The 15,937-nt window shown below is 37.7% G+C and overlaps 1 protein-coding gene across 1 annotated transcript in view; it reads right to left on the bottom strand.

Moving 5' to 3' along the window:
• Positions 1 to 12,077, bottom strand: part of LOC130552236 (leucine-rich repeat and immunoglobulin-like domain-containing nogo receptor-interacting protein 1) — a 59,418-nt gene extending 47,341 nt beyond the window's left edge. Inside the window, exon 1 of the mRNA XM_057330449.1 lies at positions 11,830 to 12,077. The gene's annotated coding sequence lies outside the window, so the exon portion shown is untranslated. The remainder of the gene's footprint in view (positions 1 to 11,829) is intronic.
• Between the last annotated feature and the right edge of the window lie 3,860 nt (positions 12,078 to 15,937).

Below are 15,937 nucleotides of genomic sequence, written 5' to 3'. Positions count from 1 at the left end.
GATATTATACAATCTTTCTTTCTTAAATGCAAAACATCTCAGATTTTTGTTTTAAATATGATTATGCAGTGCCGAGGTCATCATGGGGTCATGAAGGATTATGTCACAAACAGTTTACAGAAAAAGGGGTTTTGCCATTTTCAGTGCATTTTTTCAAAACATCAATTTCTAAAATTACCGTCGAGAACAGATGTCCTGGATTTAAACCTGCAACGAGTTACTCTATTTAATTAACATGGAATTGGAAAATGTCTCTTGAACCTTGAGCCCAGCATTCATTAAGCGTGTAAAAACGAGGATGGATTTCACCAGATGGAGGGTTTAGAAACGCGGATCAGGCTGGGAAGTGATTTTTATTATAACCTGAATTATTGGCATTCAGCAGATAGCGTAACACTTGAGGGCACAAACACACAGTCTGACGCGAGGCAAGAGCGTTCACAGCATGATGCATTACAGAAGGCCGGTTTAGACCACGGTCAAGCGAACTGCCCCGCAGAGCGCCCTTGCGCTCCTCCGTGCCAAATCAATGCGCATGGACCTGACAAATGCAAAATGAAAAACAGTCTATAAATATTGATAATACTGTACCAAGCTCGGTCAGAAGAACTAATATCGTTAAGGTCCTTATACCATTTACAGTATATAACCTATAAAAAACTTCACCCAAACCCATCTAAAACCAGCCAAATACACCATATGAACCCGACCGAGAGATCAGCTAACCACCTCAAACTGGTTTAGGGCAGGACTTTCTTCTCAGCCATTCAACAAAATGCAACCGTCATTTTTAATAGATGAAACTGTTTCCTAGCAATACTTCAACAATGTCTGACATCTTGGATGAAAATCTTTAGTGGTTGATCGATTTGGGCTATTAAACGCCCTATGCTGATATTGATTGTATACTGTAGAGAGCTGGGTGGCCAATGGCTGATATTATATAATTATGCAAATTATTACATCTGTAAACCAAGTCATTGATCAGAATTTCAATAGTCTGGAAAAAAGACCACTAAAGGGGTGTTGCAATATACTGGTATCGTAAGTAACTGTGATTACTGATAGCATGTTATTACTGTACTTCACATGATAATTAAGCACCTTTTTAAAATTTAAGAGGAATCCGACTGCTAGCATTATTTATATATTAAAAACATCTCAATAGATTTTATTGTGTATTCTTTTGACCACAATAGTCGAGTAAACTAAAAATAATAAAAAAATATTTATTTTTTTAATAATAAAAAAATAGAGATCGGACGCATGCGCGCCTGACCCCGTTAACTTCCGGTTCGTGTTTCGCTAGTGTCTAATAATAGAACAATTTTTATATTATGTTAATATTAATTTGTATTATTATTTTACTATATAATAATTGTATTAAATAAACAGTTTGTTGAATTTTGTTGTATGTTCATTTTATTAAATAAACAATTTGTTGAATGGGTCCTGTATTTGGTCGCATTTAAACAAACCGTATGGTACATTGACATCTAGAGGTTGAGTTTGGTATCGGAGTCTAAATTCAAAATATTAAAGACACAAGTTTGGCCAAGTAACTGGAGAATGTGAAACTACATCACGTCGTGTTGAATGTTGCACCATCTTGGGAGGATCGCTGCTAGTGCGTTCAATGCAGTGTTTAGTTTTTCTTGTTTGATTAGGAAATATCTACAGTGTAATATAACTATTATATGTATATATATAAACAAAACAGTGCATACTTTGTAGTGGAAAGGGTTCCATAAATAAAGTAGACTTGAGACATACATCTGGGGCTCCAAAAAATTATTTGCATTACTTATAAACAACTTACAGGTTTACATTAGGCCTCCATTCAATTAAACTTCATTATATCTAACATATAACAATTTAAAAAAGTGAACATCGTGCACTTTTGAACGTGCACACCTATAGTACTGATACTCACAAAATACTGCATATGTGTCTTCTGACTTTGCATTAGGTATGTTCGACTTCTTGAAATGCTGCAGACCGACCAGCGAATGTCTGACATCAGAGTAACGCAAGAACGTTTAGAAAGCACACATAGCTTTGATCTTTCCGTCAAACACAGATGGGTGTGATGTCAAACACAGATCGGTCTGCGCAACCTGCGCAACACCTCATGAAAGTGAATGTTACCGGTCCTACTCGCCCTGCTCCGCACGGGCCTCGAACCGGCGTCGGTCCGGATGGGAGACGGGCGCTCTTACACGAACATAACTAGCGTCTTGCTAATAGCTTTGTAGTTCGGTTCGTACGTGGTCAAGACACTTACATACACTTACATTGAAACTCCTCTGTCAACCTTGACAGCTTTATGTATGGACTTCATATGGTTCATATGCGAGAAAGTCACTTTTTACATGTGATTATAGAGAGGCAACGAGTTCTGTATCATACGCCACAGAGAGCCGTGACTTTCAATTAAAGCATGACACTCACTCTTCTAAACTCCTTGCGTTCTGGGTAGCTTGAATCTGGGCTGCGGGCGAGAGAGGTTACCATAGAATTTTGCGCATAGCACTGTATGCGTGTATTGGCCAGGATAACCTGAAATATTCATATATTATGATGTTTTTAACAAACAAATGATGGTGAAGGGTAAGACACCTTGCGAGCCACATGATCTTTGAAAAGAGCCACAGGTTCCCGACCACTGCTATCAGGGGCGGACTGACCAGTAGGACATTCTGTCAAAAGTCCAGAACGGCCGTGGCCAGGGGCGGTCCGGCCATCTGGAGTATCGGAATGTATCGCTAATGTATGGTGCCGTAATTGACGATCGGTCCGGAGAGACAGACGTTATTAACGCGAATGCACGCAACGCGAAGGCATTAGCGAGACGGACATTTACATGTAACGCAATAACATGTCAACCCCCCCCTCGTTGACAGAAACTGCGGAGGGCCGATGCAATCTAACTCTACCATTACCCCCCCATCTCCGTCGACAAAAATGGTAAAGGGCCAATGTGTGCTGAAAACTCCAGGGCCATTTTTGCTACCCATTCCGCCCCTGACTGCTATAGAGAATGCGAGACTCGCCCTATGTTGCAGTGGGGCCGCCATCTTGGGAGGATCATACTCCAATAGTATTATTATTTTGATGTGTACCATTACTTGTTTTGTTTGATTCATGGAGAAATCGAAAGTGAAAACCTCTGGCTTTTCCTGAACGACTCTGCATAATGCTAATTCAGTTTTTAACACAGCAAGACCGACCTACCATACACTGTAAAAAACAACCTATAAAATCTACTCAATAAAATTGAGATAACAATTTGCACTCACTTTAAAGGAGTATATTCTACCCCATATTTTTGAGTAAAGAGCACCTAAATTTATAAGTTATAACAAACTAAATTAAATTGGGTAAATTTTACCCTATATATTATACAAGTAATTACTTAATAAAATTGGGTAATTTTTACCCTTTGACAGCAGGTATTGTTCATCCACCTAATTGTTATTAGTAATATATAGCCAATATAAATAATTAAATGTTACTTATTAAAAGATGGTTGAATTTACTTAAAAATGGTGAAAGGAGACTGAAATTACATTTTTCCAATGAACACACTTTATTTTTTAAACACTTAAATCCTCTTTACATTCAATTTCAAGTGACATACCACTTCAGTTTTACAAATTACTTCTTGAACATCTTCCATTTTAAAATAAACATGGACTGCTGACACAAACATTTCATCTTTAAAATGTTAAACCCTAATGCAAGTACAAAAGAGCCCTTCTATTCAAGTTCAAATACAACTATTGCTCACATTAAAAATTCTTGAACATTTTCTATTTAGAAACAAACCAATGTCTTCACTGACTGTCAAAATATACATTCAAAGCTATTTTCTTATTCTTAACATCAATTTCAATTGACATACAAGTCCTGTTCAGCTGTGGGATTATGCATCACCAGCACTTTCACTTTGTTTGCCTTTCAAGTTCTCCTACCTGTTAAAAATAAAAACAAAATGCATGTCAATTTTTACATTAGTTAAATAAACATTATTCACATATCCTCTTATGTTGTGAGGGCTGTCTCCGTGACATTCACCACCTATATTATCTAATATCTGCGACTCGCCTCACTTCTTTTAACCCAAAGGAGAATATAACGGTAGAGCTTACATTTAAGTAAGTCAACTTTTGCATTCATGATGATATAAAGAAATTGAACAAAAACTTACCGGCTGCTCCACAAATCCTGTCAGTGAATCTGAAGAGGATGTGTCTCATGATTCCTAATTTCCCGCCTGAGCGTTGATGCATGTGATGCGCGCTCTCTGCAGTGTCATAGCTAATATTTTCGGGTAAATTCTACCTTGTTTTTTTAAGTTGCCATTATTACTCATAAAAAGTAGGTAGTGTAGGTAGAATGTACCCATTATTATATATTTTATTTGCTGACCAATATTTTTAGGTAAAATTTTACAGATTTTAATGGGTTGTATTTAACACCCTCCAGAATCGTTTTTTACAGTGTATTTGATATATATACACATATACATATATATATATACATATACATATATACACACACACACATATATATATATATATATATATATACACACATATACTGTATATATATATGTGTTATATATATATGTGTGTGCGTGCATGCGTGCGTGTGTGTATATATATACACACGCACGCATGCACATATATATATAAATCATAGTTTCTTAACATTTTCTATATACAGAGCAGTAATTCATAAAATTTTCCTTTCCTCTTTTAATTGACAGGATATATCGGCCCTGATCATAAGCTGTTTTTAAACTATCGACAGCCGATAGTGGGAAAATTGCTTTGATTGATCAATACCGATTATCTAAATATAATATAAATATAATTTACTGTATCTTCGAAAGAAACACGCCATACTGGATTTGGTAAATTAAAGGGTAAACACAACGTTGTATAAAACAGACTTGCTAACATATTGCAAAGAAAAAAAAACACCTTAAAAACTTCAAAGGCAGCATTACATTTTCAAGCTAGATTAAAACGGTGTTTACAAGTCACTTGTATTTAAATTATGTTACACTGAAGTTTCACCTAAAAATTGTAAGTTTTTTTCTTTATAAGTTGGAATAGGTTAAAGTTTGTACAACGAAGCGCCCACGTTGTGTAATAATGCTGTCTAGTCAGGCCGCTCAGTAGCATTGAGAACGGCGACTCACGCTGTTAATGAGCAGAATCCAATCACCTCTTGCTGATTGCTGGTACGACAGGAAGACGTGAATGAGCTTTTTTCTCTCGTACAAGAATCTCCACAACCATTTCATTACCAAAGCACTTCAAAAGCAATCAGCACTGACGGCAGAGATTTCAAAGGTGTGTTCAACCAAAGACACGTTCGCTTCTGTAGCACCTTCATGCAAAATGCCATCAAAACAACCTCTGAAGGATAAAAAACAAGCAGAGATGAAAAACAAAGGAAAAGCGATGGCTTTAGTTCTCACGTAGGCCTTTTACACCTCATGCATAAGCAAATACAAATGTTGAGCCAAGTTTTACAAATGTGCAGTGTAATATCGTGAAACAGAACAGTCTTGATTAATTATTAACCCAAAGTGTGAACAATGTGAAAAATTAAGTATGATAACCCAAGATTACGAGTGTGAAAAGGTAAAATGTGATAAATCCAGCCCCAATTTCCGGTTTCAACAAGAAATGTCAATAGAGGCAAGACTAACGGCACTAAATAGGAAAATTCCATTCATGTTCATAACTTAAACTACAGAATGACCAATTGCTTCTTTAACAAAGTTTTGTTTATCATTACATAAATGAATATGAACAATCATGTTTGTCTCTCATGTTCGTACGTTAAAGTGACTTCGTAACTAGCCTATTCGTAACTATTTTAAGAGCCTAATTTGTATATATTTTTATATTCTTATTCGTACATTTTAGTTCAATTTGCTTTCACGCCAGTGATGGTTAGGTTTAGGGGAGGAGCTTCAGTACTGTTTTTTCTAATAATTGTAGGTTTTTGATATGATTCGTATCGTACGTAATTCGAAATAGCCACCTCGTAAAATAGTGAACTCAGCTTGCTTAAACCGTATCTAGTTGAAAATGACATTAATTGTTAAACTTATTAAAGATTTTACAGAGAAAGATTTTACAGGTTTATGATTTTATGAGTTTACATTAGTAGTAAAAGGTAATACGCCATTACAGCGGATCAAATGACTTGGAAGTTGAGTCATTCAGGGACTGTGTATGTTTTGTTTTGCACAGCAAGAAAAGGTTGATTTTTTTGTCTTGCCCATAAAAATGATAGAAACAACTTTAAATATATCAAATGCAATGTATACATTTCATCAGGAAATTCGATGTTATTCGTGTATTTGTGTATAAATCTGTATTTCCACTGTAGGTTCTACAGAAAGAACATTGGCAGAATTTTGGCAGTGATTATGCAGACTACTCCTTAAAAATAAATGATAAAACGAAGAAAAAAAGAGAAAAATATATTCTTTTTTCATTTACATTTATGCATAGAAGCTTTTAAAAAGACACATACAGTGCATTCAAAATACATTTGATCAGTATGTGTGATCCTTGGAAATCAACCTTACAACTTTTACGGTGCTAACGCAAAATACTAGTTGAGCTACACAGTTTTGAATCTCAATTAAGTTGACGTTTTTTGTTAAACCGGAGAGCAAGACAACACGCATACATTATTAAAATGATTTTTGTTGTTCAGATATTTAGTGATTCATCACGTCTATCCCATCCGAAACCTTTTCTTAGACTCAACACAATGTTCTTTTGTCTCCTTTAAAAGCTTGTATTGTGACTGCTGTCATTATGGCTTCTAAAATAAACACCACTTCACTTTCCACACACCTCTAGACCAGAAAAACCACCACGTACACACAAACCTCACCCCAATTTAGCAGCAAATTAAATGCCAGCGTCTGCTATAGAATTCTGATCAGGAGATGGGAGCAATTTGTCTTTGACGAAAGACAGCGAACAGACCTTCCCTTTGCCATTAAATGCGTTTAAGAACAGATGTAGGAGAGATGAATTTCATCTGGCGGGAGTTTGATGGTGATCAACTCGAAGCAGCGCCATTCAGAGAAGCTTCAGATCTGGTGTGAGCCCACCGCAGAACATTAAACATGACACAGGTGGATATGGGAATATAAGGTCATGTTCTCCTTCCTTCACTCTCGGTCTCTTCCAAAGATCTCTTAATCCATCCTCATCTTCATGTCGGGTCTGAGGAAGAGTGATGGCCCAAAGCTTGACGAGCATCGAATATCACAGGCAGACTTTATTTCCCATACACGCTAAAAATAGACGATGTACAATATGATACACGTGACACTTACTGGTTTGTTCAGAATGATGTTGACGGGTTGAGTGCTGAATTAGGGTTAACTGTTAGCTGAAGGGACATTGTGAGCTTTAAATCAGGGCTCTTTAACCTTTCATGGGATGAGCATACCCTAAGGGTCACACCCTTGATTTAAACAAATAATCAGACGCTGGCTCGCTTATAGCATCTCAGTAAAACCCCTTAAAAATTAGGAAAAAAAGACAGATAAAAAATAAAAAAATAATTCAAATAAAACATAACTCAATTAAAATAATAGCATCTCAGTAAAATGCCTGAAAATAAGAAAATCTTGTTAGAAAAAAATAATAGCATTTGCACGTGGCCTCTAATATGAGGAAAAATTGTAAGTAAAATAAGACAGGTAAAATAAATTGAAATAATAGCATTAAAACAAAACAAAAAAAGAAAGAAAAGAAAATAAGGAAAATTGTTAGAAAAATAAGAGGTAAAAAAAAATAGTATTAAAATTAAATATAAATCACATCTCAGAAAAAGCCCTAAAATATAAGGAAAAATTGTAAGAAAATAAGACAAAAAAAAAAAAAAAAAAGAATAACATTTCATGTGGAATCTCCAAATAAGGAAAAATTGTAAGAAAAAAAATACAGGCAAAAAAATACAAATAACAGAATCAAATAAAATAAACAATAAATAACAATGCTGCAAAAGATATCTAATATTCTTATGTTATAAAATTCCTACAAAATATTCAAATGTTTATAAAAGAAAAATGTGTAAGCTGGTCTAGTGAAAAAGAAACCATGGCAGGCTTGTCAAAGGCGTGTCCAGAAGGTTAGCCTGGGGTGGCTCAAGCCATCCGTAACATTTGATTGTCGTCCTGAAATTCTAAACTGCGATTGGCCAAGTCAGTGGCAGGGAATACAGTTGGTAAAAAGCAATATATATTTTTTCGTCGAGATATCCCCCAGAGACTGCAGTTCTGCAGATTTCACTGGCTCTCCATGCTGTCCAGAGATGAATTTTCTTTCACGTTGAAGAGGTGAAATTTCTGAATCCTGATCTTGCAGCAGACCAGAACTTCTGGGACCTGCTCAACTGACACCACGGCTTTGATAAAGGTCCTGAGAGAACAAGGTGCACGCTAGAAAATCAATCTTGAATGTTTCTAAACTGTCTACAACAATGATTTCCTAACAGAAAAGCCCATTCCATGATCCCCTGGAAGTCACCTTTTCTTTGCCAAAAGATTAGCCTTCCTTTATAAAGCTGCCAGTGGCTGCAAGGCATGTTTCGGTCGAGTGCTGATGTCCACAAAGGGCGATTTTGCACCAAATTGACCCTGTAAGTGTTTAGTTAAAACTAAATATGTCCCCTTAAGCATAAAAAAACCCCAAAGCAATGTTTATTCCTCTGTGCATCGCCTCGTCAAAAAACACAAATTAAAAACTAATCTCATATTGGGTGCTACATGTCCCCTTTAATATATCTGATGGTTATGTTTGCCCCACTAGACCGAAGCTGAAAACAAACAAAACGTTATAATTATCAGAACACAAAGTCAAGCTCACTAAGTCGATCCACAAAGCATCTGACATAAATAAACACAAAAACGGTTGAGTGATGGAAAGCATTAATTAGGTTGACCATCTGGTGCTCAAAACCACTTTAAAACCAGCAAACAAGACCAGCGAAACCGCAAGGGCTCTTTCAATCTTCCTTTTTATAACAGGGACAAACTGAACTCATCTCGAAAGCGTCAAGCTCTCGACGCCATAAACTCCAGCGAGCTCAGAAAGTGAGCAGGAAATGAGCTGTCTGAGTGTCATGAGGGTAAGACATGGAGGGACAGACTGATCAATGGCTAATATACGGGCTGGAAAGGAAAGAGGAATCCGGATATATCAAGATTTCACTAAACTGAATCTGACGGCTTCTGTTATTGAGAGGAAGGTAATATTTCTTCAAATGAATTAAATTCACAGCGGTAGACGTGATTAGACAGTTGTCTCTGCCTATAGGAAATAAAAAGCACAATGGTGATGTCTCTTTAATGTCTCAACTGCTTTCCTTAGACAGCAAGTAGACTAAATGAAGACCAAATTAAGATTTATGCATTATTTGATGAACCGACGATAGTAAACTTTTGTAAGTTTTAGAGAAGCAGTGTCTTCGCTGTCTCAAATTTGCTCAGATTTGTCATGAAAGCAGTCTATATCAGTGGTTCTCAAACTGGGGGCCGTGGCCTCCTGGGGGGCCCAAGATGGTTCCAGGGGGGCCACAGATTTTGTGGCATTTTAGAAATATAGATATTTATCTTAAATTTTGTGCAATCAAACATCATAAAAACAACGCTACCAACCAAAAGAATTGATGTTTTAGCATTGTTTAACTGAATATTTTCTTGGTTTAATTAAAATATTAAGTTTAAGATTATAAATCTTTATTTGGGGGGCCGCAAAGCAATGCACTCTACACAAAGGGGGCCTTACAACAAAAAAGTTTGAGAACCACTGGTCTATATAACATCTCTCAATGAAACCAAATGATCTCATGCATAATGTATTATAACTTTGCTAACCACATCAACTTTAGATCTATATTCTCAACAATTTCCAAAATCACAGATGACATCTCTTCAATTTCTCAATTATTTCTCCTAGACATCAATGAGAACAAATGGAGAGCAAATGGAAACTTGTGCTTAAGTCTCATCTGCGTCTCAGTTATTTCTCCTGAGAAAAAAGCCAATCTCCCAAATGTCTAGAGTTTCAGAAGATGTCTCAAACTGAGCTCAGACTTGTCAAGTCTGCAATCAAAAGTCAATATTATTGAAGATCTCAACATGAACTCAAACATTTCTCATCAAATTGACCCGAATCCAGATTATTTTACCTCTCCAATCTACATTCATTTGACACCTCCACTCTTCATGGATTTCAACGAAGGCCTCGTTTGTTCCTATTTTTAATGTCTCCTTTGCGATTTTGAAGAAATATCTAAGACTAAACTGATACTTCAATGAAACACAAATAAGAACTCCATCAAATCTCAAGAACCATGAAAGATCAACATCTGTGCAATAAAGTTTTCCTCTGGTTTCTCATTCATGTTTATTTGTATTAGTTAAAGATGAACTTGAAAAGAAACCAATTTGATCGACTTCAGTGTAGAATAACTGGCAGTTAAACGTCCCTCTGCTCATTGGTCCACATCAAAATGAACCATCTGAAATGAGATGTCTCAACTGTTTCTCGTAAACAGCCATGATGTGAGCACCCCAGCAATCCAAAGTGCACTTCAATGAATTCTAACAGAACTCCATTACTCCATCTCCTGAGCTATAAATGAGCAGTACAGTTCCCTGAGACAATAAAACACAGGAAACTAACATCCTCACAGTCGGCCTGTTGGTGGTCACGTGACCGCAGCGGTAATGGAATCGTGGCCACAGCGATGGGTCACTGCTCCATCACGGTAAAACGGGTGATAATCCCGTGGCATTTTGAGAGCTCCGCGGTCAGCGTGCTCATCTGAAACACAAAGCTTTTGGAAACCGTACCCATCAAATCTCCATGTTTTGGGCCAGCCGTGCAAAAGGCACGGTTCGGAAGCACGCTAATAACTTGTGGGTATTGATCACCGGATAAACGAGGAATGTTAATGTTAGCTCAGCAATAAAACCTCCATAGCTGCAGGCGCTGAAAATGTTAAGAGAAGCCATTCTTGCATGAGTGTTTCTTAAATTCCCCCTAGACATCGTTTTAGCTTCATATCAGAGTGGAAAGTACCCCGTCCATCCCGTGGTGCCTAATCGCATTTTACTTTTATTAGTTTTCAAGAGTACCGGCTGAATCTAAGGCTCCTCTTCCGAAGTGACCGAATCTAATAAATATTGATGTTCGTGACTGCGAAGGCAGTCGTTCTCTACCTGTATCCCTCTCTAGATGTGTCAGCTCTACCTAGAACGCCATCCAACCCCTCCCATCCGGCTCTTTAAACGATCTGCCCGTCCTGTGGAAACAGAAGATACCGCTATTTTAATGCACGTACTGATGAAAGCGCTTCTCCGGAGCCGCATCGGCTAAATATAGACATTCGATGTCCGAAACGTACAGCAAACCAACAATCTTGCACTTGGCATATTCACGAGCATCCAAAAACGAGAGCTTCGGCTGATGCCAAACCAGCCTTCCAACGTCTGTCTGCACGGGCTACAGTTTCTGCGCACCTGCCCAAAACATTTCAGGCTATAAATAAAACATTTTCAATTTGTAAAGCAGTTCTATAGCAGTCAACGCAAATCAAATCGCAGAGCAGAACACACACACGGCTATGCTCCACACTTTAACATTGAAGGTTGAACCTGGTTCTCTCTGCAACCTAGAAAAAAGTGAGACTCATCTACCGCATCACCTTTTTTCTTAACAAGCACATCCTTCTACCAATTCAACATCGCAGCGCGATACGAGGATGTCTTACCGGATGTTCACGGCAGTCAGATTCTCTGTGTTAGTGTGCGTTTCAGTATCCACGGACGCAGGATTGTATATCCAGAATGCTGATGCAGCCAGGGCTCCTCGCACGGCACCGATCAACGACAAAATCTTGATTAAGAGCTTCGAGACACATCCGAGATCCGCCTGCTTCCAGCGCGCAGGAACACACAGACACGCTCCGACCACACCGACACACACACATACGAGCAGAGGGCGTACCTACAGTCAGCGAACGGAGAGCACGAGCTTGAGAGAGAGAGAGAGAGAGAGAGAGAGAGAGAGAGAGAGAGAGAGAGAGGGATCAGAACAGCACAAGGTGGTGGAAATGAGGAGGGTGCACAGGGTGGGAGAGAGAGAGAGACGGGCCAATCAAATTCACTCTCTTCATTGTCATCACAGTTGCTGTATTTTGATGGAACAAATGAACTCACGGGAGAGAGAAAAATACAAATGAGATCTCTGTAATATCTCAATTGTCTTTCTTTTGAGCTTCAGAGATTTGCGAAGATGTCTCAAACGTTGCTCGCAGATACCACCAAATGAATTTACAAACTACTCATCAAATTTCTCCAACAACATCTTTGCAATCCCTATTCATTTTGTCTCATTATCTATATTTAATTCCTCATAAGTAATTGTAGGAACAACATATACACCAAATGTGACACCTCAATGAAACACAAGAAAATCTCTCCAAAGCAACGCCATTCTGAGCAATTGCCATTCTGAGGTGATTTCTTACACAAACAGCGAAACGTCAAATTATGTCTCTTCCACACACCTCGCTTGGTTTGGTTTGTACGAGGCCTTAATCATTGTTCTATCTGCGTCTGGCAGTGATTGATCCCCTGTGTTGTGTAAAGTATGTAAGCTGAAGACACAACAGCATGAATCTGATAGACAGTGAAAAAGGGGACAACGATTATCACGCCGTAATGGTCTAGCGGAGATACCGGAGAACGGGGAAAGAAGACATGTCACCCCGGAGAAGAGCGTCGAGGGTTCGAACAGAAAGCTCACGATCAAAGCTGAGGATCAGAGTGACTTTAGAAAGTTTCTGCACGACGGATAAAAGACCTTTGGAAGACTCTTCAAATATCATGGTTCGGCACAGTCAACAAGGGTTGTTGTTTGTTTGGTCAGATCGGATTTTTGTTTTTGAATTGAAGTTGGTCATGGATTGAACAAGTGTGATTATAGTGATTATAAAAAAATCATTCAATTATTTGATCATTTGCTTACTCTCACGTTATTTCAAACCTGTACGACTTTTTTCTTCTCCAGAACACAAAAGAAGATATTATGAAGAATGTTGCATTCCACTGATTTCACAAAACCAATGAGACATTTCTTTGTGTTCCACAGAAAAAAATGAGTTACATACCGATGTTAAATAACATGAGGGTGAATTAATGATGACAGAATTAAAAAATGTTGGTGAACTATCCCTTTAAGATACTTTACTCTGCTGGACCAAGAAAGTGAATTGAACTTTCTAATGTCAAGTCATTTTAGAAATTTAAAGCAAAAATTCAGAAAACTGTAGTCTATCAGATTCTACTTAAATTTGGTTTTAAAAATAAAAAGGTTGAAATATTTGGACCAATGAGACCAGGAGGCAGAGATACCTAAACTCGAAAAAAAACTTGATTGGGTCGAATATTGACATTTTCTAGGTTAATTTAAACAATTGGTTGCGTTTTTCCGTTACCCAACCATGGGTCGAAACAACCCAATATTTTGTACTAGAATGACGCGATCTGCTTGTTAAACATGACGGCTGTTTCAATAATATTCTCCAATGAAATGAGTGGAGGCTTGGACCCGGAAACAGTATTCCTTCCGTCACAACTTAACAAGCGGATAGAAACAGTGGCAGGATGGGTGCAGACCACTGATCTATATACTGTAAATGACTGGATTGCGCCTAGAACGCTAAACCAACGGCAGGAGGTGAAGCCACCGGAAGCGATCTCGCCGCCATCTTGGTATGCCCAACTGACAGAGCGGCATTGACTTAGAGTCAAAATGTCGATCTAAAATAACCTGTTTATCAGCTTATAGACGCCTTTACTGTTAGTAAACATTGTGAAGCATTTTTGTAGGCGGAGCTTAGGTGGAGGCAGAAATAGCCCCCTGACTGCAATACTAATGCTAGGTAGCACGTTTTGTTTGCTTGCTTTTTGACAACGACTAGAAAAAAATCGGATTAAATTTCAACATGTAAGGCCACTCACTGTCTAGGACCGCGATTCTCACTCTTCCCTCTCCAGGGGCGGACTGACCAGTAGGACATTCTGTCAAAGTCCAGAACGGCCTTTCCACCGACGGCCACGACCAGGGGCGGACGTATTATAAACGCAACGAGTCGGACACGTTTGCATGTAACGCAATGCACACGCTAAATACATACAAATAGGGTTGAATGAATTGAATATAAAACCACACCCTGTGAAAGCCTGACTTCCTACTCACTCCCTTCCTGGACGTGTGAGGAGCCACTGTGCACATATAGAGGAAGATAGTAAGTATACTGAAGAGATGCATGCTCAGCATGTTACGGGCATCAGTGACGAGACTACACTTATTTCAGCTGCATCTCATCATTACGCCATCCCTCCTCTCTCACGCCCACCCCAGTTGGATGCTGGTTATTCATTTCTGTGATTCCCAACATGCACCCTAGGAGGTCCTTGAACAGCATTTGGATTTGCTAACCTGCTAACCTGTAAAACACAAATGAAGTCAAAAAAAAAAAAAGCTAAAACAAAACTCTGTGTGATTGCAATTAACGGCATAACACGTTCAGTTACGTTTTTTAACAAAAGTAATGATTGAATGTTTTGTTAGCTTGTGTGAATGACACTTTAATCCAAACACAATTATGTGCAGAGGTGTCAAAATATAATGGTAATGACAATATCTGTGAAAATAAAAAACAATTATGATTGAAAATGTGTTAATACTATATATGGTAATATAGTAAATAATTTAACACTTATTACAAAAGTAGGACGCAAGTTACAAACTCATTCTGCCTTCCAACACTTATATTGTGAGTGTAATTTATTGGCAAAAAGAAAAGAAAAAACATCAAATAAAAAAACGAATTATTAATCTGATCTATTATTTAAAAACATATCAAAATATATTACAATTAAAATTAAGAGACCATTTCAACATCAGTTTTTCTAATTGTAAATTTTACAATTTATAGGTAGGTATGTGAAATAAAAAAAATATTGTTTTTTTAGAAACAATATTTCTCCCAAATTTCAAATAAAAAGATTTGATCAAATAAAAATAAATTTGATCACATTTATTTGCAGAAAATGAAAACTCTATAGTTGATGCTCTGTATTTTTCAGACCTCAAATACTGCAAAGAAAACAAATTCATATTATTTGCATGCATTTAGGAAAGATTGAAAATGATTTTTTATGTGACACCTGGATTTTCATGTCATGCTGTCAGTCTTTCACATTGCTGTTGAATGACTTTGTCACTCCTGAGGTTTGATTTTGTTGAAATTCACTGGACTGGAATGGTCACAATACATCTAGAAATGCTGATTAAATAAAAATTTGGAATGATCTCTTATTTTTTTCCGCGACTGAACATAATTAACACGCTTACGTCCCGCCAAATGTCTCAGCCAATCAGAAAGCTCCTTGGTGAACACCTGCACAGCTGCACCTGGTAAGGACTCGTATTTTCACTTGGTGTCACAAAATGTCACAGTCAGACGACGACAAATTTCTTCCAATCTAGTTCGTCTTCAAATTGGTCCAAATATTTATCTTAGTACATATATTCATGTGACAGGAAACTGAATGTGTGACTGACAGGTTGAAAGAAAAGTTTCTAGAGAACCGAGAGAGTGAATACGAGACTGAACCCGAGAGACAGAGAGAGAGAGAGAGAGAGAGCGAGCGACAGAATAGCTCCCAGCAAATCGTATAAAGCCATGAATAATTTACTACCTCCTCTAGCAAACCCTGATCTTTTCGTCCGTTGACTCAGGAGAGTGAGGCTTTATTGGAATGAAGGCTTTCTGTGTCCTAATTTAGCATTTGCTGCTGTATCCCAGA

Source organism: Triplophysa rosa, linkage group LG3 (assembly GCF_024868665.1).
Source record: "Triplophysa rosa linkage group LG3, Trosa_1v2, whole genome shotgun sequence".
NCBI classification, from domain to species: Eukaryota; Metazoa; Chordata; class Actinopteri; order Cypriniformes; family Nemacheilidae; genus Triplophysa; species Triplophysa rosa.
The sequence above is the reverse complement of the archived record's forward strand: the minus strand, read 5'-3'. Positions and strand labels throughout refer to the sequence as shown.